The 24,020-nt window shown below is 51.3% G+C and overlaps 1 protein-coding gene across 23 annotated transcripts in view; it reads right to left on the reverse strand.

Annotated features, from left to right (window-relative positions):
* The window catches only part of UBAP2L (ubiquitin associated protein 2 like), an 889,182-nt gene that overhangs the window by 752,658 nt on the left and 112,504 nt on the right, over positions 1-24,020 (reverse strand). The gene's annotated exons all lie outside the window — the stretch shown is intronic.

Consider the following 24,020-nt stretch of genomic DNA (forward strand, 5'->3'; position numbering starts at 1 on the left):
AAGAACCAAGATTTTAACAGATACAAGCATACACTTAAATTACCTACAACAGCTTCAGAGCTTCTTTGCATCAACACAACAGATCATATCCCCAGATCCTACTCAATTTTATCTGTAGAAAATATCTGCTCACATTTTGATGTATTCAACGATTTCCTCATTCTAACTTCGAACTACTAAGTATATCAGCACACCTTGTGGACAGTGCCCAATGTCCTTCAGCTAGCAAATGCTGCAACCCCATGTTCAATTGAAATTATCAAGCTTTTCTGTCAATTAATCTCCGATATACACTACAGGGACGAACAAAAAAGTCAAGAACACTGGTAAACCCACGGCATGTTCACAAGAAAAAGTGATGCAGCCATGTGCAAGTGAAACATATCACTTGATCCAGATGTACAAGGAAGACCAAAGTTAGACGAAGCGTGAGGCCCTATCGTAGTTCTAGGCGAACCAGGGTCAACAGTTAATGAAATTGTGTTGGGTGTTGTGATTTACCACTCAAGCGCTAGGATCAGCAATACTCATGCATGCCAGCTGCTTATGTTACTTGACTCTTAAGTCAGAGAGAAACCGTGGCTGCTTTTTTTCTCCAAGATGTTGGATGTTAAAGAAATAAACCAAAAGAGTCTGACAACATATGGAGATGGAAAACCACCAAATTCCTTTAAACCAGTCTTACATTTTATTTTATATGACATATGGGGGGGGCGGCAATAGGCCAGAGGATGTATCAGTTCTTTCTTGGAACTGCAACAAAATATTAGTGATCAAGCAGAACTACAAATTGTCTCTTTAGGACCATGAACCATAAGAGTTTAAATTCCTCAGCATTCACATAACCCCCTCCAAACAGAACGAATATGCTACTTACAAGTATGCATCTGTTCTTGGCATGTAGGGCTGCTGACATTCATATCTGTGCATAGATCGCCACCTAGTTTTGGGTCCGGTTGATCACACATTGTTGTCCAAGAAGAGTCTTCGAAGTATCACAATATAGGTGGCTCCTCCCCTGGACTACAGTGCGCATGGGCATCGACTCCATCCTCAGATTGTTTTTAGCCATTGTGGCCAAGATGGAGTGAAACTCAGTGAATGATGACCATGCTAGAAGTATGTGTGAATGCTGCAGCCGCTACAGGCGCCGGGGAGGAGGGCGGGCAATATGAATGTCAGCAGCCCTACATGCCAAGAACAGATGCATACTGGTAAGTAGCATATTCGGTTCGAGGCATGTGGGCTGCTGAATTCATATCTGTGCATAGAATACATAGCAGTCCCTCCATTAACGGAGGCCACCCGTGCCAGCTGCAGCAGTTTGGGAAAGTGTTTTTAGAACAGCCGGCCCTACAGCCACCTGCTGTTTGGAGTGCACATCAACACAGTAATGTTTTGTAAACGTGTGTGTGGTAGACCATGTGGCTGCTCTACATAGGTATTCCAAAGGAATATTTCCATGGAAAGCCATGGAGGCCCCCAACTTTCGGGTGGAGTGGGCCCGTGGTGGAATGGTGAGAGTGCGCTTGGCTTTCTGATAGCAGATCTGAATACATTTAACTATCCACCTGGCTATACCAGCCTTGGAAATGGGGTTAGCTTTGTGTTGTGGCGCAAAGGCAACAAAGAGTGGTTTAGTCTTCCTAAAATCCTTGGTCCTATCAATGCAATACATTAGGGCCCTTTTAACGTCAAGTGTGTGGAGCATTCTCTCCGCCAGTGACTCTGGATTTTGGAAGAACACAGGTAGTTCGATAGTCTGGTTGATATGAAACTGAGACACTACTTTAGGAAGGAATTTCTACGGTTAGTGCGAAGCACCACCCTGTTAGAATGAATTTGAATAAATGGCTCTTGGATAGTTAGTGCCTGGAGTTCACTAACTCGTCGTAGAGAAGTAATCGCTAGAAGGAAAGCCACTTTCCATGTCAAGAATTAAATCTCGCAGGAATGCAGTGGTTCAAAAGGGGGACCCATCAGCCTGGTGAGGACCACATTGAGGTTCCACTCCGGAGCTGGTGGCGTCCGCGGGGGAATGACACGTTGGAGTCCTTCCAGAAATGCTTTAATGGCAGGCACCCTGAAAAGTGAGAGGTGCTGTCTGTTTTGGAGATAAGCAGCCATTGCGGATAAACTTACGCGAATGGAAGCATAGGCCAGATTACATTTGTACAGATGTAAGATAACAAATGATGTTCTGAATGGATGCATCCAGCGGGTCAATGTAGTGGCCTGCACAATAAATGCCAAACCGCTTCCACTTCACCGCATAGCATGCTCTGGTGGTGGGCTTCCTTGCCTCCCAGATGATGTCCATACAGTCAGGAGGTAAGTTGAGGTAGCCAAACTCTAAGACCTCAGGAGCCAGATCGCCAGGTTGAGCGGTTGCGGATCTGGATGCTGAACTGCGCCATGGCTCCGAGTCAAAAGCCTGGGTGTGAGGCGCAGCCTTTGATGCGGTACCACGGACAGTTCCAGAAACATGGTGTACCATGGTTGGCGAGCCCACGTCGGGGCAACCAGGATGAGAGTCAGAGTGCTGCTTCAGCTTGCGTGCCACCAGCGGTATTAGAGGTGCTGGGGGAAAAGCGTACGCAAATTTGCCTGACCAGTTCATCCATATCGCATTGCCTTGCGATTGTGGGTGTGAAAACCTGGCGGCAAAGCTTCGGCATTTTGCGTTCTCCTTTGTGGCGAACAGGTCTATCTCTGGATGACCCTGTGAGAAGGTGGCCTGATATGCAGTGCTCACTATTCTAGTGAACACTATGTATCAGTCCAGCAACCCTTATTGATGATTGGTTGTAAGTCAACCTTATAGACCAGCTATCCTAAAGCGTGGATACGAGCAGTCTAAGGCTAAAGACTCGAGAGGGCGTGTTAAGCCAGCTGTTTACCACACATATACCCCTTGAACACCAAGTGAAAGGACACCACACAAGTGTTAGGAAAATAAACAGTTATTTATTAAGTATCACAACAGCCCTGTACTCTTTATGAGGACAGGGTACTAAGCACAAACCAAAACTCTTACAAAAATACTTAAGTTAGCACAGTATATACAAATGCCCGAGGGGCACGGAAAACCATATACTTGAAAAGTGGAATGCGAAATTACTAGCAGGTAAGTACAGTACTAATAGCCTTTGGAATCGCTAGGACTTGACTATAGAATCGTTAGATTACTTCTAGGAGACCCAGGGGACTCGGGTGCAGTGTGTGCACTCTCACGCGAGATGCGGGACAAAGTCTATGGTAGCTAGGAATTGCAAAGTTAGTGTTCTCGGGCGAACCTGACCTGGTAGGAGGAAAACGAAAGTAGATTCTGACCCTTGGATAGTGAGGCTATGCTGGGGCACCGAAATGCCGAAGTTACCTAGCCCAGGGGCTGCAGCTGCATAGGACTCAAAAGCCGTCGGGAATCCTCGTTGACGGACCAGGAGCCTGGAAGAAAGAAGTTGCTGGCAGGCGACCAGTGAAGAAAGTTCGGTGGATCCAAGCCTGGATCGATGGGAGATGACACCTGAAAGCAGAGGGGACCAAGTTCGTGACTACTAGCCAGTAGTCAGTGGGCACCAGGAGGGCACAGGATGGTAGCCACCTCGACAAGGTGAGTGGGTGACGCTGTGCTCGGAGATCTCACGGACCAGGAGGCGTTGTCGGCGACCAGGATGGAGGAGCGAGCTGTCCCACGAAGATAGAAGCGGTCGGCGTCGCTGGACCCAGGATTGGGCAACAAAGCCTTGGCAAATTCAAGCCCACGCGGTGGACCTAAACTGGCGTCTGGAGTGGACCAGGAGGGTCCGGGGTGCCTCTCTAAGAAGGAAGCAAGGGCCAGTCTGGAGCAACCAGACCAGCAGCAGTGATGTCGTCGGGCGTCGTTCAGAAGGCCACAAGCCAGCCGGCTAGTAGCCAAACAACGCGGTGCACAGCAAACAGCAGAAGGGCCCCACGCAGATCGTGGAGATGCAGGGAGGCTGATCTTGGATGCTGGAGCTGCGCAGGGTTGGGGCTTCTCGGACCCCAAAGCACTCACCAGTGGAAGACTCGGTGGGCTGGTTACAAAGAAGTCGTGCAGTCTTGGCGATCGTCGGTCCCTCGAGGTCTCGTCGCACTCACAGTTCCCAGCTTTGCCGTAGAGGTGAGTAGAGGTCAGAGGTGCCAGGGAAGCCGGGTCTCGTCGAGCTGGGTCGTCGGATTCGTGATGAAGGACTTGCAGCAGACCGCAGTGTTCTTTAGGATGGTGCCTGCGGATGCAGGGTGACTACTCCTTAGCCACAAGGGAGAATCTTGATGAAGAAATCTTGAAGTCCTTTCGCAGAAAGTCGTGTCTTGATTCCAAAGATGATCTAATTTGAACAGGGGGCCCGCTCCTATCTTTATACTAAAAAAAGGGGGCTGACCCCGTGACTAGGTCCTGCCTATGGGTGGGACCAGGGGCTGGTGTGCCCCTGGAACTGGTTCAGACTGGCCTATGCGTAGTGAGCACCGGGTGCCACTCAGCAGTCACCTTCCTGTAAAGCCCTGCCTACCCAGGATACACAAAACCATGCCTGGGACGGTGCTAGCACCGCCCCTGACAGGAAACCCTTTGTCCAGGCTCCCCTCGCTGGAAGGACTCCCAGCTGCAGGGGGTCAGACTCGTGTCTGTGGTGGCAGCATCCATTTTGTGGAGCTGAGGCTTCAGTTAACTTTAACCGGGGTTCACAGTTACATACATGTCGTGTCCCTCTAGAAGGGTGGAATGCTAACCCCGTCGCCAGAATTGGCGAGGGGTTAGTATTCCAATTCGTATGACACCTTACTCGACATGTTTTGATAAAGCAATACCAAAGATAGCATTTAACCGCAAGGATTATAATGCACTTAAGAGTATATGGTATGCGATATCATGGAACAGCTATTAGGACTTGGTTCCGCAAGCTGCAGACAGGCTCAGCTCATACCAGAGCACCATCTCACACGATTCCAAGCACTCTGCCTTCAGGATTGTCAAGGCCTGCCATAGGAGTGACTGATAGGAATCTGTGTGTCCATTTTAGGTTTAGATATAGGTATACTATATCTACAGCAAAGGGTGATTACACGACTTTGCCCCAGCTGTCATGCAGCCAGTTGTGTCAAATTTAGGAGGCCAGCCAGGGGTGGCATAATACATGCTTCAGCCCCTGGTAGGCCCTGGGTACACCTATGCCCTGAGTTACAGGGTCTGATAAGGTGGCCCAGTACCAATTGGAAATGTACCTAGGGTACATGGAATCCATTTTACAGAGAGAGCAGTAGGCCTGGGGTCCTGATTGGCAGGATCCCAGGTCGACTATGTCCAAAACCAGCTAAAACACAGGGCAAAAAGTTGGGGGCAACCATAGTCAGGAGGTACCTTCCTACAGACACCACCTTTGGAAGTACGGGTGGAGTACCAATGGATTTATCTCCAACTCGTGCATTTGGTGGCTGTACCTGCTGAGCAGGTCCGCCATCTGATTGTCTTTGCCTGGGAGGTGTTCTGCCATGAGGAAGATGTTTCTCTGAATGGCCCACTTCCACATGCTCTGAGCCAGATGAGAACTGTGGAGAGTGTGTTCCTCCCAGCTTCTGAATGTAGTACATGGCCGTCATGTAGTCCGTACGGATCAACACGACCTTGTTGCACAGATGTACTTTGAAGGCTTTCAGTGCCATGAAGATCGCCATCAGTTCTAGAACATTGATGTGCATCTCCCTTTGCTGTGGTGTCCATAGTCCCTGCACAGTGTAATGGAGTACATGAGCTCCCCATCCCTGGAGAGAAGCGTCAGTCGTCAGGATGATCTGTGGCACAGGCTCTTGGAACGGTCGTCCCTTGCAAAGGTTTCGTGGATTCCACCAATGCAGAGAGTTGTATGCCCCACCGCTCACCAACACTAGGTCTTTCAACTGTCCGTGAGCCTGGGTCCACTGTCGTGCCAAGCACTCCTGAAGCGGACGCATATGTAGTCTCGCGTGCGGAACCATGGAGATGCAGGAGGCCTATCAACTGCATGAACACACTCGCTGGGAGCGAGTGTTGAGGTCTGAATCTTTGTATCAGCGATTGCATGCTGTTGACCCTCACTGAATTCGGCTATGCTGTGGCTGCCAGAGTGTTTAACGTCGCACCCAGATACTGCCGTATGTGGGCGAGTTGCAGGTGGGACTTTGGGTAATTCAGTGAGAATCCCAGATCGTGAAGAAGGTGAATGGTGTGGGGCATGTGGGCGGCACACTGCTGGGCCGACTGTGCCTGGATGAGCCAGTCGTCCAGATAAGGGTAGACGTGCAGGTTTTGTCTCCTTAGGTGCGCTGCCACCGTCGCCAGGCACTTTGTAAACACCCTGGGTGCCGCGGTGACCCCGAAAGGCAAAACCTTGAACTGGTAATGCTGGTTTTTGATGGTGAACCGGAGGTATTTTTTGGGTGACGGGTGCAGCGGAATGTGAAAATACGCATCCTTTAGATGCAAAGTTGCGAGAAAATCCCCCTGACTGAGCAACGGGAGTACTTGCTGCAGGGTCAGCATGTGAAAGTACTCCGATAGAATGTACTGATTGAGGGGTCTGAGGTCCAGTATGGGTCTGAGGGACCCGTCCTTTTTTGGTATCAAGAAGTACAGTGAGTAAACTCGAGCACGAGCTCGATTGCCCCTTTTTGCACAATGACGAGGACCTCCTGCTGCAATAAGTGCAAATGCTCGGCGGACATAGGACGGTGTCTTGGGGGTATGTTGGGTGAAGTGGATATTAACTCCAGACAATAACCGTACTGTATAAGCTGTGTGACCCACCTGTCTGTGGTGATGGACTTCCAGACTGGCAGGAACTGTTGAAGTCTACCCCCGACAGGTGTTGCGTGGTCGGGGGGCAGTGACAAGGAGTCACTGTTTGTTAGTGGCAGAGGATCTGGAGTTGTTGTTTCCACGTCCCCTGCCTTTGGCGCCGTTTCCACGATATCCACCTCGAGTTTGTTTGGTGTATGTGGACTGCGTGTTGCCTTTGTAGTACTGCGTGGTTTGGGAGAGCTGGCCTCTGGAAACACCTCTAGTGCTTGAGCGACGAAAAGAAACACCCCTGAAGCACAAGTTACTACTTGTGTAACAATATATCTGTAAGAGACATTAGTTAGTTAGTGATAGATTCCTTACCTTAGAATATCCCCAGGCGTCAGACTGGATCCGGAAACTTTTGCGTAGCAGTACCCTTGCGCTCCGGTAGGCGTCGTCTGCGGCTCCGCGTCAGTCGTCGGCGTCGTGGGCGCAGTGATGACGTCGGAGTACTTAGACGCCGCCTCTGTGTGCTGACGTCAGTTCTTAGACACAGCTTTTCCGCACCAGAAACGCAGAGCTATGCCAAAAACCAACACTGGTGCCAGAAACTAGGGCCCTGAAAGGGGATGACTTTAACCCTAGATATCGGTTCGCAGAATGGGGAGGATGGGTGGGTCGGTAAGGAATTTATCACTAACTAATGTCTCTTACAGATATATCGTTACACGAGAAGTAACTTGTGCATCTGAAAGACGTTCGTGATAGATTCCTTACCTTAGAATAGATACCCCAGCAATACCAACCCCGTGGTGGTGGGTCTGCGAACCAGAAACTCCTGGAGGACGGAACGGCCAAAGTAGCCATCCCTCCGGACTTGACTGTCCAGGCAATAATGTCGTGCGAACGTGTGCAAGAAGGCCCACGTAGCCGCCTGGCAAATGTCCTGCAAGGGCCCACCTCGGCCCAAGGCAGTTGTTGTCACCGCAAACCCCCCCCCCCCCCCACCCCCCCCCCTCCCCGGAAGCGCCGGTCATCTACCACACTCGCTCTGAAGATGGGACTTCTTAACTGCCGCTCCCTCCCCAAACATGCTACCGAAGTAAACCTTTTGGTCCAAAATCAGGATCTTGACCTACTGTTCCTAACGGAAACATGGCTATCAGACAACACCGACCCGGACGTCGTCGCGGCCCTCCCCACAGGGTATCATTGCCAAGCTCTAAATAGACCTAAAGGGAGAGGAGGCGGGGTAGCTATAATTCACACGTAACAATTCATCTGTAGGACGACTAACGCCTGTATCGAGGACTGCGAGAGTGGCCAATTTTCCATCCAAATCTCCCCAGCTCTCACCCTGGCAGGGCTATTGATCTATCGCCCCCCAGGTGCCCCTGGCAACTTTATCAATTCAATATTTGAATTTGTATCACAACTAGCTTCCTCCACTTCCAACTTCCTTATGCTAGGTGATTTGAACTTCCACTTCCTGGACCCCACGGACCGAGGAGCCTCGGACATTAAACACGACCTAACATCTTTAAAGATCCATCTAGTGAACAACGAGCCTACCCATGAGAAGGGCCACCTATTGGACCCTATTCTCACCAATATAGCAACAGTTACCACCAAATCACCTGTGACCCTCCCATGGACGGACCATTACCTGGTCCCTTTTTCCTGGGAAATCAACACACCTATCCTCCCAACCCCTAAAACTAAGGTCACCGACTGACAATGGCGCAAATTGTCACCTGAGAAATGGGCTGCCTCCCTTGCAGATTCCATTCCCGAGCTCTCCTCTGACCCCAATATGGCTGACAAACAATTTAGTGATTGGATCACTTCGTCCCTAGATACGATGCTTCCGAAAACTACCACCTTTAAACAGCCCAAAAGATTATCCCCCGCTTTATGGTATACTCCAGAGCTTAAAGCTCTGCGCCAAGAGTGTAAGAACACCGAACGCTCTTGGAGACGCGACAAATCAGGAACCAATAAAAACAGCTACTCTATTTCTCTTCTAACCTATAAAAACGCTATTCGCAAAACCAAAAGCGTGTTTTATCAGGAGAGAATAGAGAAAGCGGGATGCTCCAGTAAGGAATCATACGTCATCCTGAAAGAGCTTTTAAAACCCGCCAGAACAAGGACTGGGACTTCCCTCCGACCCCAAAGCCGACCAGGAGAAATGCCAACAATTGGCTAATTTCTTCCACGACAAAATCCGACTAATTTTGGACTCAATCCCTCCCTCGAACCCGGGGGAAGAAACCGCTTTCTCACACACGACATCTGCCTCGTGTCTGTCCACCTGGGGCCAGGTCACGATAGACGAAGTGAGAAATACGTTCAACTCCATGAAGAGCGGCTCCCCTAGCGACCCTGCGGATCCTTAGGGAGGTAGCCCCCACTATCATCCCCTCCCTTACTCATCTGATCAATACCTCACTCCAACAAGGAGTTGTACCTTTGAGCTGGAAGAAGGCTGTTGTAAAAGCCCTACTGAAGAAACTTCTCTCGACCCTGAGAATCTGGCGAACTACAGGCCCATTTCCTTACTCCCAGGAGTTAGCAAGGTCGCGGAAAAATTAGTTAATAAGAAACTCTCGCAGTTTCTAGAGGCCAATAACAAACTAAAAAATTCCCAGACGGGCTTCCGACCAGGGCAGGGCACTGACATCGCCTTCCTGGCAGCGGTAGAGGAGGCCAGAGCGCTACTGGATGGGGGAGGATCAGTGGCAGTGATCCTCCTCGACCTTAGCGCGGCGTTCGACACCGTTGACCACCAACTCCTTATCGAAAGACTGACAGGAGTTGGAGTGGAAGGCACAGCCTTATCTTGGCTTTCATCTTTCCTGGCCCAACGGTCCTATCAGATTTGGGAGAAGAAAACCCGCTCCTCCGAAATGCCCCTCCAATGTGGTGTGCCTCAGGGCTCTTCCCTGAGCCCCACATTATTTAATATCTATATGTCCACATTGGAGGAGGTTATCACCCCATTTGGAGTGAGCGTCGTCAGCTATGCTGACGACACACAACTAGTGGTGTCTTTGTCCCATCCCAAACAACAGAAAGCTGATCTCTTCAACTGCCTTACGCAGGTCCATCGCTGGATGAATAGATCAGCCCTAAAGCTAAAATGGGACAAAAACCGAGGTCCTTATACTTGGCCCGAAAGGAACCTCACTCCCCCTGGACAGCTGGCCAGCCTGTCTAGGTCCTCCCCCCCGATCCAAAAACAGAGGTGAAAAGTCTGGGTGTATGGATCGATTCTGATCTCTCATTCACTTCGCAAGCAAAGAAGGTAGCAGGGACCTGCTTTGGTCTTCTAAAATCTTTGAGGAAAGTCCTGCCCCTTCTTCCCCCTAAATCCCAAAAATTACTAATCCAAGGTCTCGTAATATCGAGTCTAGACTACAGTAATGTGATTTATCTGGGCGCTCCTGAAGCGACCCTGAATAAACTTCAAAGAATTCAGAACACCGCGGCCCGGATCATCACAAACACCCCAGCCAGATCATCTGCTAAACCCGCTCTCAAACTCCTTCATTGGCTCCCCATAAGGGAGCGAGTCAAATTCAAAGCCTTGTGCCTCGTCCATAAAACGTTGCATAACCAAGGCCCCCCCAGTTCTCAGCAACTTTATCCACCTTACATAACCACCAGATCCCTCCGTTCTAACGCAGAAAACCTCATTAAGATTCAGGAAAACCCGATCAGGAGGAAGACTCTTTTCGGTACAAGCTGCTCGTCTTTGGAATTCACTCCCTCGCGACCTACGTCTTGAACTACAATATCTGCGCTTCAGGAAGCTGCTAAAGACTCATCTCTTTCCCTAGCTCTCATGCTCCCCCCGTGTTGATTCCTTACCCCTCCTCTCCTCTGCTCTCAGCTCCCGTTCCTCAGGTCTGCTGAATTAGGGTTTTTACTAGCGCTGGGATACTCCCGGGTGACTACGCGCTTTATAAAAATAAATAATAATAATAATAATAATAATAATAATAAGGTGGACCCAGACTGGGATCAATGCTGGCGCCGGACGGATGACGGGAACTCCACTGCGGAGTGCTCCTGCCTGCCTGCAATCACCGCCGAGACCCCCTGGTGTCCCGTTCACACCTGGAGCCGTGCTGTCCTGCTCGTTGCCTGACTGTTGCTCCTGCCTGCAATCACCGCCGAGACCCCTGGTGTCCCGTTCACACCGGGAGCCGTGCTGTCCTGCTCGTTGCCTGACTATTGCTCCGGGGCTGAAGCTGCACAACACGGCGACTTCAGAGGAAGTAGGCGCCCTGCTGCCAAGGTGAGCTCTGTGTCCACCCCCACTCCACAAGTTGAGCACTGCGTCCCCCCCCCACTCCACCCCTTGTGGTATTATGGAGCCGTGATGAGGGTAGTAACTGTGCAGATGGGAGGCAGAGCGGTCGGACCGAGAGCGGACTGACCGAGCGCAGGCAAGCGAGAGCGACCCCACCCCCCCTGGTCACTCTCGGTGAGACTGTGGAACTTTGTTCCTGCCGTGTCCTTCAGCCGGATGCCCTCCCGTCACCCCCCCACCCCAATAAAGGAAGTACGAAAATAGAGAGTCTGCCCCGAATTGCCGCGCCTGCACAGGTGAGCTGGGCAACCAGGGCGTCTCCGGTGAAGCGCTTGATTTGAACAACACTGGTGCAGCCTTGTGTGCGTGATGAACACGAGGTTCCTGAAGGTATATGCACGCAAATAATTATATTGAATGTTCTGAACTGAATACTACAGTGGTACCTGCAAGCAAAATGTATTTCTCCGGACAAAGCGGTCCCTGCACTCTCCACTAACTAAAATGGCGGGGGCCATAAAGAAGAGCTATAAATCGCCTCCACTGCCCACCAGATGACCATGAGGCTACATACCTAAGCTTTCAGGGGTCACCAAAAAAAAAAGATAAGACGCTCTCCTCTCCTCCTTGCAACAGGAGCTGTACTCTCTCCTCCCCACCAACCAACATAGATGGACTAACCCGACCTGCCCTAGAGGAGAAAGGGAAACCAAACTCTCTAAAAGACATCAACAACAGACAAAGGACTACTACAAAGGACGCTTGTTTCTGCATAGGCTACTCGGGCGGCCATCTTTGACTAGTCCCCCATTGAGGTGGCCTGCTTAGTCTAGTGGCCTCTTTAGTCTATTCTCAATTAGCGAATGCCTGCCTTTTATTGTATTACTACACTTCTACTTGTATTTAATGCATTGATCGTTACCTCATATTTCTGGCCACTCTCTAGTCTCATTTTTGACTCATTTGGCTCTGTTTGCACCTGTATTTTGTTCCAGTATTTCATTAGTATTATACTCCTACTTGTATACTGTACATTTTTATAAGCTGCACCCATTTCACTTTCTATTTATGTTTCGCACCGATTGCTACCCCATATTTTTGTATATTTTTTCTCTTTTTTGTAAGCTGCACCCATTTCACTTTTATTCCTGGACTGCACCAATTGCTACCTCCTATATTTTGATTATGTTGGCTGCTCACTAGTGTCACTTTTGTTTCCATATAATTTACTGTTTGCATCTGTTTATTGCACACGTGTATCACCCTAGTTCATCTTCCCATACCCACCTAAACCGCCCCCCAACATGGATCCCATCGGCAAGCACACATAAAATAAACTACCCATCCACACTCACCAAAAAAGCCGCTAAACGCTTTAAACACAACTTCCTGAGGTCCCATCCTGAAACCCCCTTTGCCGACACCTACTTCTCACCGATCAATGGATCCCTGAACACCGATATCATCTTCCACACCACACGCAGAGCTCAATGGAGAAAAGCGTTCCTCACCTTACTCACCGTCTCCGCCACCAGGAAATCCGCTCATGGCCTAACTCTCTCCATCACACCATCCCAACTCTTCCCAGGTAGAGCCACCATCACTATTTACAATAACGGAATGGTCCTATCTCAATCCACAGACAGGAACCTGGAACTATTGGACTACCTGTTCCCCACCTTCATAGAGCACCTCTCCAATCCGCAGACCGACACTCATATTTCCCCCAGTCCTACCACCCCTGACTTCACAGTTCCAACCACCCACAACCTAGCTCAGCACCAGGTAGCTACTATACACATCATTCAGAGACACACCTACCACCCCTGACTTCTCAGCTCCCACCCACAACCCTTCTACCCCGGTTGAGCACCAGGAAGGGACCACTCTCGCTTCAAACACAGACACAGATCTTTTCCCCTCATACACCACTCGCCCCCCCTCCCCCCCTATCGGCCCTCGGACCTCCACGCATACCATTAACACTCCTCTCTCCCATGACATCACAGCCGACATTAACACTCCGCTCACCCCTGACATCACAGCTCTCACCGACAACACATCTAACCCAGTTCGGCACCAGGACGACACGCACAACGACAAATCCCACCCTTTATCCCCCCCATTCTCAGTCCCCACTTCCCTCTAACTACGCAGAACACACCTCCTCTCTTACTTTAACTCCCCCTCCCCACAACAGGACCATCTCCAATCCCATGTCCCCACCCACTCTCAGCCCTCATTACCCTTCCTGCTCCCTCATCTCCACTAACATACACCCATCCTCCACCTTGATCTATCCGCTTACCACCAATGCCCTCACTCAAACCACCAACCTCCTCCCTACCTCATCCACACCCCTCCTGCCCAAACCATCTCCCCTCCCTAACACCATCTCGCACACTAACACAACAGACCCCTGCACCAACACCAGCCCACTCCCCCACCTGCACGCCAATTCACTGGTCAATCATTCACCTTTAACTACCACCCCTACCCTCAACACCTACCCCACGTTGGACAAGATTATGGCCACCCTCATCCAGATCAAAGGAGACATTCACATCCTCAAAGAACTACTATCCACACACACCTTACACCCCTCACCCACCTCCACCACCCCTCCCAACATGTCTCCTACCCCTCCGGTTGACTCTCACTCAACACTCCCCACACTGGACTTCAATCCCCGTTAGCAATCGCAACAACCGCCCTCGTCGCCCCTGCAACTCCTCACCCACCTCCACCTCCCCTCCCAACATGTCCCCCACCCTTTCGGTTGACTCGCTCACCCAACACTCCCCACACTGGACTTCAATCCCCGTTAGCAATCGCAACAACCGCCCTCGTCGCCCCTGCAACCCTCTTTCGGACCTCAACACACTCACTCTCCTCCGCTCATACGACCCAGCCCCCCAAAATCACACATCCACCACACACCTCACCATTCCCACGATACACCCAAATCCCCTTAGACCCCCCCACACTAAACAGCAGAATCTCCATCCCCAATAACCTTAGAAAAGTCCCTCTCTCTCTAGAACCTTCTACCGCCCTCAACACACCCCGTCTCAAATGCACTCTCCTCAACTGCAGATCGGCCTCGAAACACTCCGCCGCCATCGCTGATCTCCTCTTAACGCTGGACCTTGACCTAATCATTCTGACTGAAACCTGGCTAACTGAATCCTCGTCACCTATAATGGACATTCTGGTTCCACCCAACTACCACATCATTAGACTTGACAGGTCAGGCAAAATAGGTGGTGGAATCGCATGCATCTACAGGAACAACCTATCCGTTCTGAAAGGCAAGTCCACCTCCCTATCATCCTGTGAATACATCTGCCTCGACATTATTAGTGAGGGCAAACCGATATGCTCTCTACACAACATTTACCACCCACCCAGAGACAACCTCACCTTTTCCCAACAAATCATGGATTTGATTTCAACCAATTCCGGACGGCAGCTCACCCAAATATACCTTGGCGACTTCAACCTCCACTGGAACGATCGCAACGACGCAGTGGTAAATAGTCTTAAAAGTTTCCTTAACGCCCTTGACCTCACCCAAATATGCAACAACCCGACCCACGAGAAAGGCTCTATCTTCGACCTTATCTCCAAAGAGGACTCTATCCAACTCTAGTCCATCCAACCCTGTGACTGGTCAGATCATCATATTGTCACATTCTTCATCAATGAAAAAGTTAAACCTAACCCGGGTCAATCCTCCAAGCCCAAAGTCTGGAAAAGAGACCTGAAAAAACTCAACTCAAGCTCTCTGCCTCCTAACAGCTGCAATCTCCTACTCCCACCGACCGGCGCTAAGGATGTTCAATCCCTGACTGACCACTACCTCAACGTTATGACCTCAATAATTAATGAGGCTGCACCTATGCAGCTAAAAAGAGTCTCCACTAAAATCTCGAAAGCATGGTACGACGAAAGTCTCAATGAGGATAGACGAGACATGCGAATGGCAGAACGCACCTGGAGATCAGCTCCCTCTGAAATGCACCTAAAAACGCTGAAAAAGAGAAACGCCTATTTCAGGAAAATAAAACGCTCAAAACTAGACTTCTTCAGCCTCAACCTCGACCAAGCAAAAAACTGTCCGAGAAAACTGTTTGAGCTAATCAGAACACAATCCAAGGAACAACTCCAACCACTCAGCACTGTGCGCGAAGCTCCCTCCTGTGAAGACTTCTCCGCTTTCTTTATCCAAAAAACTGACAACATAAAGAGCGATCTCCTCATTGACGCAAGCCTCTACTCCAAACCCCACTGCATAGCACCAACTGAACCAAAAAACAATGCTACATGGTCAACCTTTGGCACCTACTCTGAAGAAGAAATTGGCAAACTGCTCAGTACCTTGAAACCATCCAATCACCTCACAGACCACCTTCCTGCTAACACCGTAAAAGACTTTACCCCTTTGCTTCTCCCATTCTGGACTAAAATTATCAACAGCTCACTTCAACAAGGAACCATACCCGACTCCCTCAAAGTTGGAAAAGTCACACCTATACTAAAGAAACCTACAGCTGACCCCTCTGATCTGAACAATTACCGTCCCATTACTAATATCCCCACTCTCGCCAAACTACTGGAAAAATGCGCACAATTACAACTGACTAAACACATTGAACAGTTTGATCTCCTCAACCCTCATCAATCAGGCTTCCGAGCAGGACACAGTACAGAAACTGCTATGACTCACATAATTGACGACGCACTTAAAAAGCTAGACATAAACGACACTTGCCTCCTCATCCTTCTTGATGTCTCTTCAGCATTCAATACCGTTAAACATGAGAGTCTACTCGAACTACTAAACACAAGAATGGGTTTATCTGGAACTGTTCTCAAGTGGTTCACTTCCTTTCTACACAACAGGTCGCAGAAATGCAAGAGCAACAACCTGATGTCCTTGAAAATACCTGTAACGCTGGGCGTCCCCCAAGGATCCTCCCTATCCCCAACTCTGTTCAACCTAGTTATGGAACCTCTCACCACCCTGCAACAGGCATCCAATGTACACTTCCACATGTACACAGATGACACCCAACTTTATCTCAAATTACAATCCCCTAAAGACATTTTGCTCCTGAACTCAACGATCAGAAGCACCCAATCCTGGCTGGCCGATAACCATCTCAAACTCAATGCTCTGAAAACTGAGTTCCTTCTGAACTCACCTCCAGCGAAGATCTCCACCACTCAAATTTGGCTTAAACACCTAACAGCACTAAATGTCCAACCCACCATCGTGGACTCGGCAAAATCTTTAGGCATAACACTCGACACCAATCTCAACATGCAGCAACATTTCAGCAAGGCAAATAAGGGAGCGAACTTCCAAATCAATACCCTGAGGAAACTTAAACCTTTCCTCCCAGCCAAAGACTTCCAAACCGCAGTACAAGCACTAGTCATCCCCCGAATTGAATATGGCAGCGTCGCCCTCTGCGGACTCCCCCTAACTACTACTGCACCCCTAAGAGCTTCTCTAAACGCTGCAGCAAGACTCATCACTGGGTCAAGAAAGCACTCTCATATCTCTCCTGACTTTAAATCCCTGAACTGGCTGCCTTTTGAAGCCAGAATACATCTGAAAATCGCCTGCATGACACACAAGGCGGTACACATGAACTCTCCCGGCTACCTCACTCATAAGCTGACAATCTCTGGCGGTGCTAGAAACACTAGAGGCACAAACAATCTATTGCTGAAACCTCGTAGATTCCGGAAGGAAAAAACCTATAAACGCTCCTTCTCAGGAATGGCACCCAGGATCTGGAACTCACTCCCTGCCGAAACTAGGCTCATCTCTTCCACTACACTCTTTAAGAAAGAAGTAAAAGCTATCCTCATGGCAAAATACACCTGAACTATTACTTGGGACTCTTTTGTAGACTCTGCACCTATCTGTACTACTTGTTTGACCCCGTTGTTTATTTGTATTACCTGTATTATTGTTTACATGATTCTGATTTATCAGACTATGCTTGCTCATGTACCCCTTCTGTGTAAAGCGCTCTGATATCTGCAAAGATCTTGTCCGCGCTATATAAAACTTTCAAAATCAATAAAATAAAAACGTGGAAGGCCGTGACTACCTTGGGTAGGAAGGAGGGCCTTGTCCGTAACACAGCCTTGTCCGGATGGACTGAAAGGAAAGGAGGCTTACAAGATAGAGCCTGGAGCTCACTCACTCTCCTGGCAGAGGTGATGGCTACCAGGAAGGCAGTCTTCAAATAGAGAAGGCGAAGAGGACAGTTGTGAAGTGGCTCAAATGGAGCGCACATCAGAAATGTAAGAACCATCTTCAAGTCCCACTGAGGCATCACAAAGGGAACAGGAGGGAACGTGTGTGTGATGCCCTTCAGGAATCGATTAACGATAGGGGACTTGAACAAAAAAGGTTGATCAGGCAGCCTCAGAAAGGCTGAAAGATCTTAAAGATAGCCCTTGATAGTGCCCAGAGCAGAGCCCTGCTGGGCAAGAGAAAGATGGAAGAGGAGAACCTCAGAAAGAGGGGCATTAAGGGGTTCCACAGCCTTTGCTGTGCACCATGCCACAAATCTGTTCCACCTGCAGGCGTATACCGACTTTGTGGAGGGACGCCTGGCTGCCAGAATGATGTTACAGACTTCAGGAGGCAAGTCAAATGGCCTCAACTGTCGCCGCTCTATCTCCAAGCATGGAGGTGGAGACTGGACAGGTTCGGGTGGAGGACCGTCCCCTGCTGCTGCGACAGAAGGTCCTCCTGAAGAGGGAGACGAACCGGGGGATCGACTGACATACTGAGTAGCTCGGGATACCAGTACCTTCGTGCCCAGTCCGGAGCCACAAGGATGACTTGTGCCCGGTCGCGCTTGATCTTCAGCACTCTGGGCAGAAGTGGTATAGGTGGAAAGGCGTACAACAGACCGTAACTCCACTCGCGACGAAAAGAGTCTCCGAGCGAGTGCCGCCTTGGAAATTCCAACGCGCAGAACTGATGACATTGCGCGTTCTCTTTGGTGGCGAATAGATCTAACCAAGGCTCTCCCCACTGCAGATAGAGACCTTGCGCCACGTCAGAGTTCAGACGCCATTTGTGATCCATCATGCACCGGCGGCTGAGTTCGTCCACCCTGGCTTTCAGAGAACCTGCCAGGTGTTGAACCATCAGAGTCACGTCCTGATGTTCCAGCCATTGCCAGAGGTGCAGAGCCTCCTGGCAAAGGGTCCACGACCCCACCCTGCCTTGTTTGTTGCAGTACCACATGGCGGTTGTGTTGTCCGTGAACACCTGCACTACACTCCCTCGGACAGACGGGAGGAATGCCTTCAGTGCCAGACGAATCGCCCGCCGCTCCAAAAGGTTGATATGGAGCCACGACTCCGCCGGAGACCAGAGGCCTCTGATCTCCGCCTCTCCCATGTGGCCTCCCCAGCCCTGGAGGGACGCGTCCGTCACAACTAAGTGCTCCGGTTGGGGAAGGGAGAGGGATCTGCCGTTGAACCAATCGCAGTCCGTGAGCCACCACTGCAGCTGTCTCGCAGTGCCCTCCGAGATCAGGACATGGTCGGACAGGTTGCCCTGATGCTGGGCCCACTGAAACTTCAGGTCCCACTGCAGAGCCCGCATCCGCCACCTGGCGTGATGCACCAGAAAGATGCAGGAGGCCTTCAGCCCCAGAAGCCGCAGCGTCAACCTGACCGAAACCCGGGATAAAGGCCGGAAGATTGGAATCTGAGCCTGTATATCCCGAACCCCCTGTTCGGGCGGGTAAACCCGAAACTGCGGCAAGTCGAGAACCACTCCGATGAAAAGGAGCTTCTGCTTCTCCTCGTCGTGCTTCAACATCCTGCGCATGCTACGGAAAATCTTCCGGTGGATCCCCATCGAGACCAGGAAGACTGTCACCCAGGCCCTCGTCACCAGCCGACTGGACTACGGCAACGCCCTCTACGCCGGAACCACCACCAAGCTCCAGAAGAGACTCCAACGGATCCAGAACGCCTCAGCCAGACTCATCCTCGACATCCCACGACACAGCCACATCTCCGGACACCTAAGAGACCTGCACTGGCTCCCGGTCAACAAGAGAATCACCTTCCGTCTCCTTACCCACGCGCACAAAGCTCTCCACGATCAAGGCCCGAGCTACCTCAACAACCGCATCAACTTCTACGCTCCCAAACGACACCTCCGATCAGCCAGTCACGCCCTCGCCGCCGTCCCCCGCATCCGAAGAACGACAACAGGAGGAAGGTCCTTCTCCTACCTGGCCGCCAAGACCTGGAACTCCCTCCCGACCGACCTGCGCCTGACCCAAGACCACCTCGCCTTCAGGAAGAAGCTCAAGACCTGGCTGTTCGGGCAGTAGCAGCATCCCCCCCCCCCCCCTAGCGCCTTGAGACCCTCCGGGTAAGTAGAGCGCTCTATAAATGTCTATGATTGATGATTGATTGAGAGGGACACAGGTGTGACTTCGGCACATTGATGGAGAACCGCAGCTGGTGCAGGAGATCCGCCGTAGTCTGGAGGTGGCCGACTACTGTCTGGGGCGAGCCCGCCTTCAACAACCAGTCGTCGAGGTAGGGGAAGACTGAGACCCCCAACCTGCGCAGATGAGCTGCGACCACCGCCATCACCTTCGTGAACACCCGTGGGGCGCTGGTAAGGCCAAAGGGGAGCACGGTAAACTGAAAGTGCTCGTGGCCTACCGTGAACCGCAGGTAACGCCGAATGGCCGGCAGGACCAGGATGTGGAAATACGCGTCCTGCAAGTCCAACGCTACCATCCAGTCTCCTGCGTCTAGGGCAGCTAAGACCTGAGCCAGAGTCAGCATTTTGAACTTCTCCTTCCAGAGGAAGCCGTTGACGTTCCTCAGATCCAAGATAGGGCATAGGCCCCCTTTGCCCTTCTTGGGTACCAGAAAGTAGTGGGAGTAGCAACCACGTCCTACTTCTGGCCCAGAAACGCACTCGATGGCCCCCTTGGCCAAGAGGGTCGAAACTTCCTCCTGCAGGAGCCGCAAGTGATCCGACACGCGGTGGTGTTGCGGTGGCATGGCTCTAGGAGTCGTCTCGAAGGGGAGGGAGTAGCCCCTCCGGACGATCTGCAGCACCCACCTGTCCGAAGTGACAGTGCGCCAGTGAGAGTGGTGATGGCGAACCCTTCCTCCCACTGGTGTCACATGGGCCGAAAAGCACGGACTAGGAGGGTTTGGATGCTGCCGGGGAAGGTGTGGACTGACCTAGCCGGTTTCCCCGACCGCCTCCACGGCGGTTTCCACGGCCGCCGCCGCGCTGGATGGCAGTCTGCGGCGAGTGGCTGGCGGCACGTGTGGGGACGCCCCTTCCTTGGCCACGAGACGAGCGAAAGGCACCCGTTGGCTGGCGCGGGCCGAGAGGCCCAAATACTTGGCCATAGCCCTGGAGTCCTTAAAGCGTTTAAGCTGCCTTGTCGCCAAAAAGGCGACGGCCATCGAACGGCATGCCCATCAGAGTGTTCTGGACATCTGCCGAAAAATTGGCAGATCTCAGCCAGGTGTGGCATCTCACTGCCACCGTCTTAGCCATCGCTCTGCCTAGCGAGTCGGTGGTATCCAGCCCACACCTGATCGAATACTTTGCTACATCTCGGCCCTCCACAAGGGCTTGGCCAAGGTTGGCCCGTACCTCCAACGGGCACTCTGGCAGCACCTCCGCCACCGTCTCCCACAGAGTGGGTGTAGCAGCCCAAGAGGCATGCGGTGTTGGAAGACCGCAGTCCCAAACTAAGGGAGGAGAATATCTTTTTACCATAATTCTCATACCTCTTGGATTCCCTGTCCGACGGAGCCGTCAGGAATGCAGTCTGGGAATTAGAGGCCAGGATGACCAGACTCTCGGGGTGGGGTGGGAGGACAGGAAACATGGGTCGCCTGGAGCCTGGCGGTGGCGTCTGGCCACGTTCCTATCTACGGGCAAACCCGCAGCGGGCCTGGACCAAGTGCCCAAAAGAACGTCGGTCAAGGCCTCATTGAAGGGCAGCAGAGGCTCAGCCGAGCACGACTGCGGTTTAAGGACCTCTGTGAGGAGGTTAGTCCTCACGTCCGCGACTGGGAGCTCAAGGCCCAAGGCCTTGGCAGCCCTCGTCAACACCACACCATAGGTAGCCCCCTCCTCCGAAGCCACGGTAGGAGAGACAAAACCAGTGTCTGGAGAGGTGTCCAGGCCACTGGCCTCCCCAAGGTCTCCTGCCCAGTCCTCATGAGACTGACACTCCTTGGTCAGAGGGTCCTCAGACCCCTCCCAATCCTCCTCTTCACCCATCTCCTGAGACTCAGGGTTGTAATTGAATGGGATCGGTTCGTAGAAGTGGAAATCTATAAACTGCGTTGGTTCCGAACCAAAGAAGGTATAGGACAGCGCCGGAGGTGGCAACTGACGGACAGACGCCGGGGGGGTCGTGAGGTCCACCGGTGACGATCCAGAGTCCGAGGAAGGGCCAGCGGTGTCCCGCGGCACCAGGCCCGAAGGCGCCGGAGCCGCTGTTCCTTGCGGCGCCGGGCCCGAAGGCACCGGCGGTGTCGGGATCGTGGGGCCCTGCAGCGCCGGGCCCGAAGGCGCCGGCGGCGTCGGGCCCGAAGCTCCCGACCCGCTAGGGCCCCTAGACGGGTCCGCTTGGCCCGAAGGAGCCGCGGAACCCGTCGGAGGAGAAAGGGACCTCATGGCCATGAGGATGCGCTCAATCTCCTCCGGCGTCGAGTCTTGCCCAGGGACCGGAGGGTGTGGGGCGGGGACGAAACGCCCGCGACTCCGAAGGAGCAGCGTGGGCGGTGTCCGCCCGAACCCCCGGCCACATCGCGTGAGCGTCGGGGGGGGTCAGAAGAGCGATGACGTCTTTGACTTCTTGTGCTCCTTACCTGACGACTTCGACCCAGAGGAGTGGTGCCGACTCCCGGAGCTGTGACGGCTCCGTCCCCGCGAGCGGGAATGCATTTTCTATCAGCTGGTTGAACGCATTCAGCTACGCTTTTCCTCCGCTTCCTCTGATTCCACGCTTGTTGCACAGGATGAGGCTTCAACCCTGTCAAGTCATCTTGATCGCACCCAAATGGCCGAGGCGCCCATGGTTCCCGGACCTTCTCTTGTCCTCCCAGAACGAGCCAATTCCGGGTCATCCGTTACCTCACCTCCTCACGATGCAGCAGAGGCGGATTTGCCATCTGGATCCAGCATACCTCCAACTTCATGCCTGGAACCTGAGCACCATGAATTTGCACGTTTGACCATCGACGCAGACTGTCGAAAGGTGTTAGCGCACGCCCGTGCTCCTTCCACCATTAAAACCTATCAGTTGAAGTGGAAGTGTTTCTGTGTCTGGTGCCATACCAAGGCCTTGGATCCGATGACCGCTAAACCAGAACAGATTCTGCCTTTCTTCTTATCCCTTGCGAAGTCAGGACTTTCCCACTCCACTCTGAAGGTCTTTCTAGCGGCTCTATCCCGCTTCCGTCATGATGGCTCTTCCTCACTATATTCGTCTAGAATTATTAAACAGTTTTTCAAAGGTCTCTTGCGAATGTTTACTCCCATTCGACGTCCTCCGCCTACTTGGCGCTTAAACCTGGTCTTGCCTCGGCTGCTCCTACCTCCTTTTGAACCCATCCATTCAGCAAGCTTAAAATTCCTCACGTGGAAAGTTGCCCTATTGCTCGCCTTGACGTCATCTAGGCGTGTCGGTGACATTCAGGCATTCACAATTCAACCTCCTTTTCTCCAGCTCTCAAAAGGAGGCTGTTACACTACGTACTAATCCTACATTTATTCCGAAAGTTCCCAGTGATTTTCCTCTCAATGAACCGGTCATTTTTAAAGACTTTGTTTCCGGATCCACAAACTCCTGCGGAACGTTCATTACATTCCCTGGATATAAAACGCTACCTCAAGTTTCATATTCAGCGCACTGCATCCTTCAGGAAATCTGATCAACTGTTCGTGGCCTATGGCCCGGCCTCTAAAGGACAACCTGTTACCAAACAAACTATTACTAAGTGGATTTCTTACACTATTGCCTTCTGTCATCAGCATGCTGGCAAGCCTCTTCCAGCTCCAGTAAATGCTCATTCAACTAGAGCTGTCAGCTTCTACTGCCCTTTTTGCGGGGGTACCTCTGCGACATCTGCAGAGCTGCTACGTGGTCGAGCAGCCATACTTTTACGAAGCACTACTGTCTGCAGTCAACAGATGCCGCAGATTCAGCAGTAGGACAAGCGGTGCTGCGAAATCTTTTCCATTAAAGGTGAGCCTCTGTTGCTACCCGCCTCCTGTCATAAAGGTTATTTCTCTTTAATGTGATATGTCTATTATATGCTTGAAATTACTTTTACCTTTATGACTTATATGATGATTACTGCTTTCCACTCTTATTTAAGCATGTGAATCTATGAAAGACACCCCTAATACTGGAGAAGAACATAAGTTACTTAACTATAAACTGTGGTTCTCCAGTATTGGTGTCTTTCATAGATTCACATGCGTCCCTCCCATCCTCCCCTCAGAGGCTCTCTTCTCAGGCACTTTGGTTACTCTGTGCTACGAAAATCTGAGGTCTTGGGCTTCTGAGGAGAAGGTTTTAGAGGGAACTGCAGCCTGATTGGCTGGAATTTGGACCAAAACATAATGACATTGATATGTTACCAAGTTGAGTTCTCTCCCTTAGGCTTTCTATTGGCCTATTCAGTTCTATGGTACTTTTGAGTTTACTGTATTTATATATATGTATTTTTTAGAATTCTAATAACGAATAGTTTCTTACCTGTTGGTGTAGTTTTGCAGCTTGATGATCTTTCTGGATTCACTATGCTGTGCATATTCCGCGGTCTTGTGGTTGGGTCCGGATTCGTAGTCTTTTTTTTTTTTCGTGCCCA

This window comes from Lissotriton vulgaris, chromosome 12 (assembly GCF_964263255.1).
Source record: "Lissotriton vulgaris chromosome 12, aLisVul1.2, whole genome shotgun sequence".
NCBI classification, from domain to species: Eukaryota; Metazoa; Chordata; class Amphibia; order Caudata; family Salamandridae; genus Lissotriton; species Lissotriton vulgaris.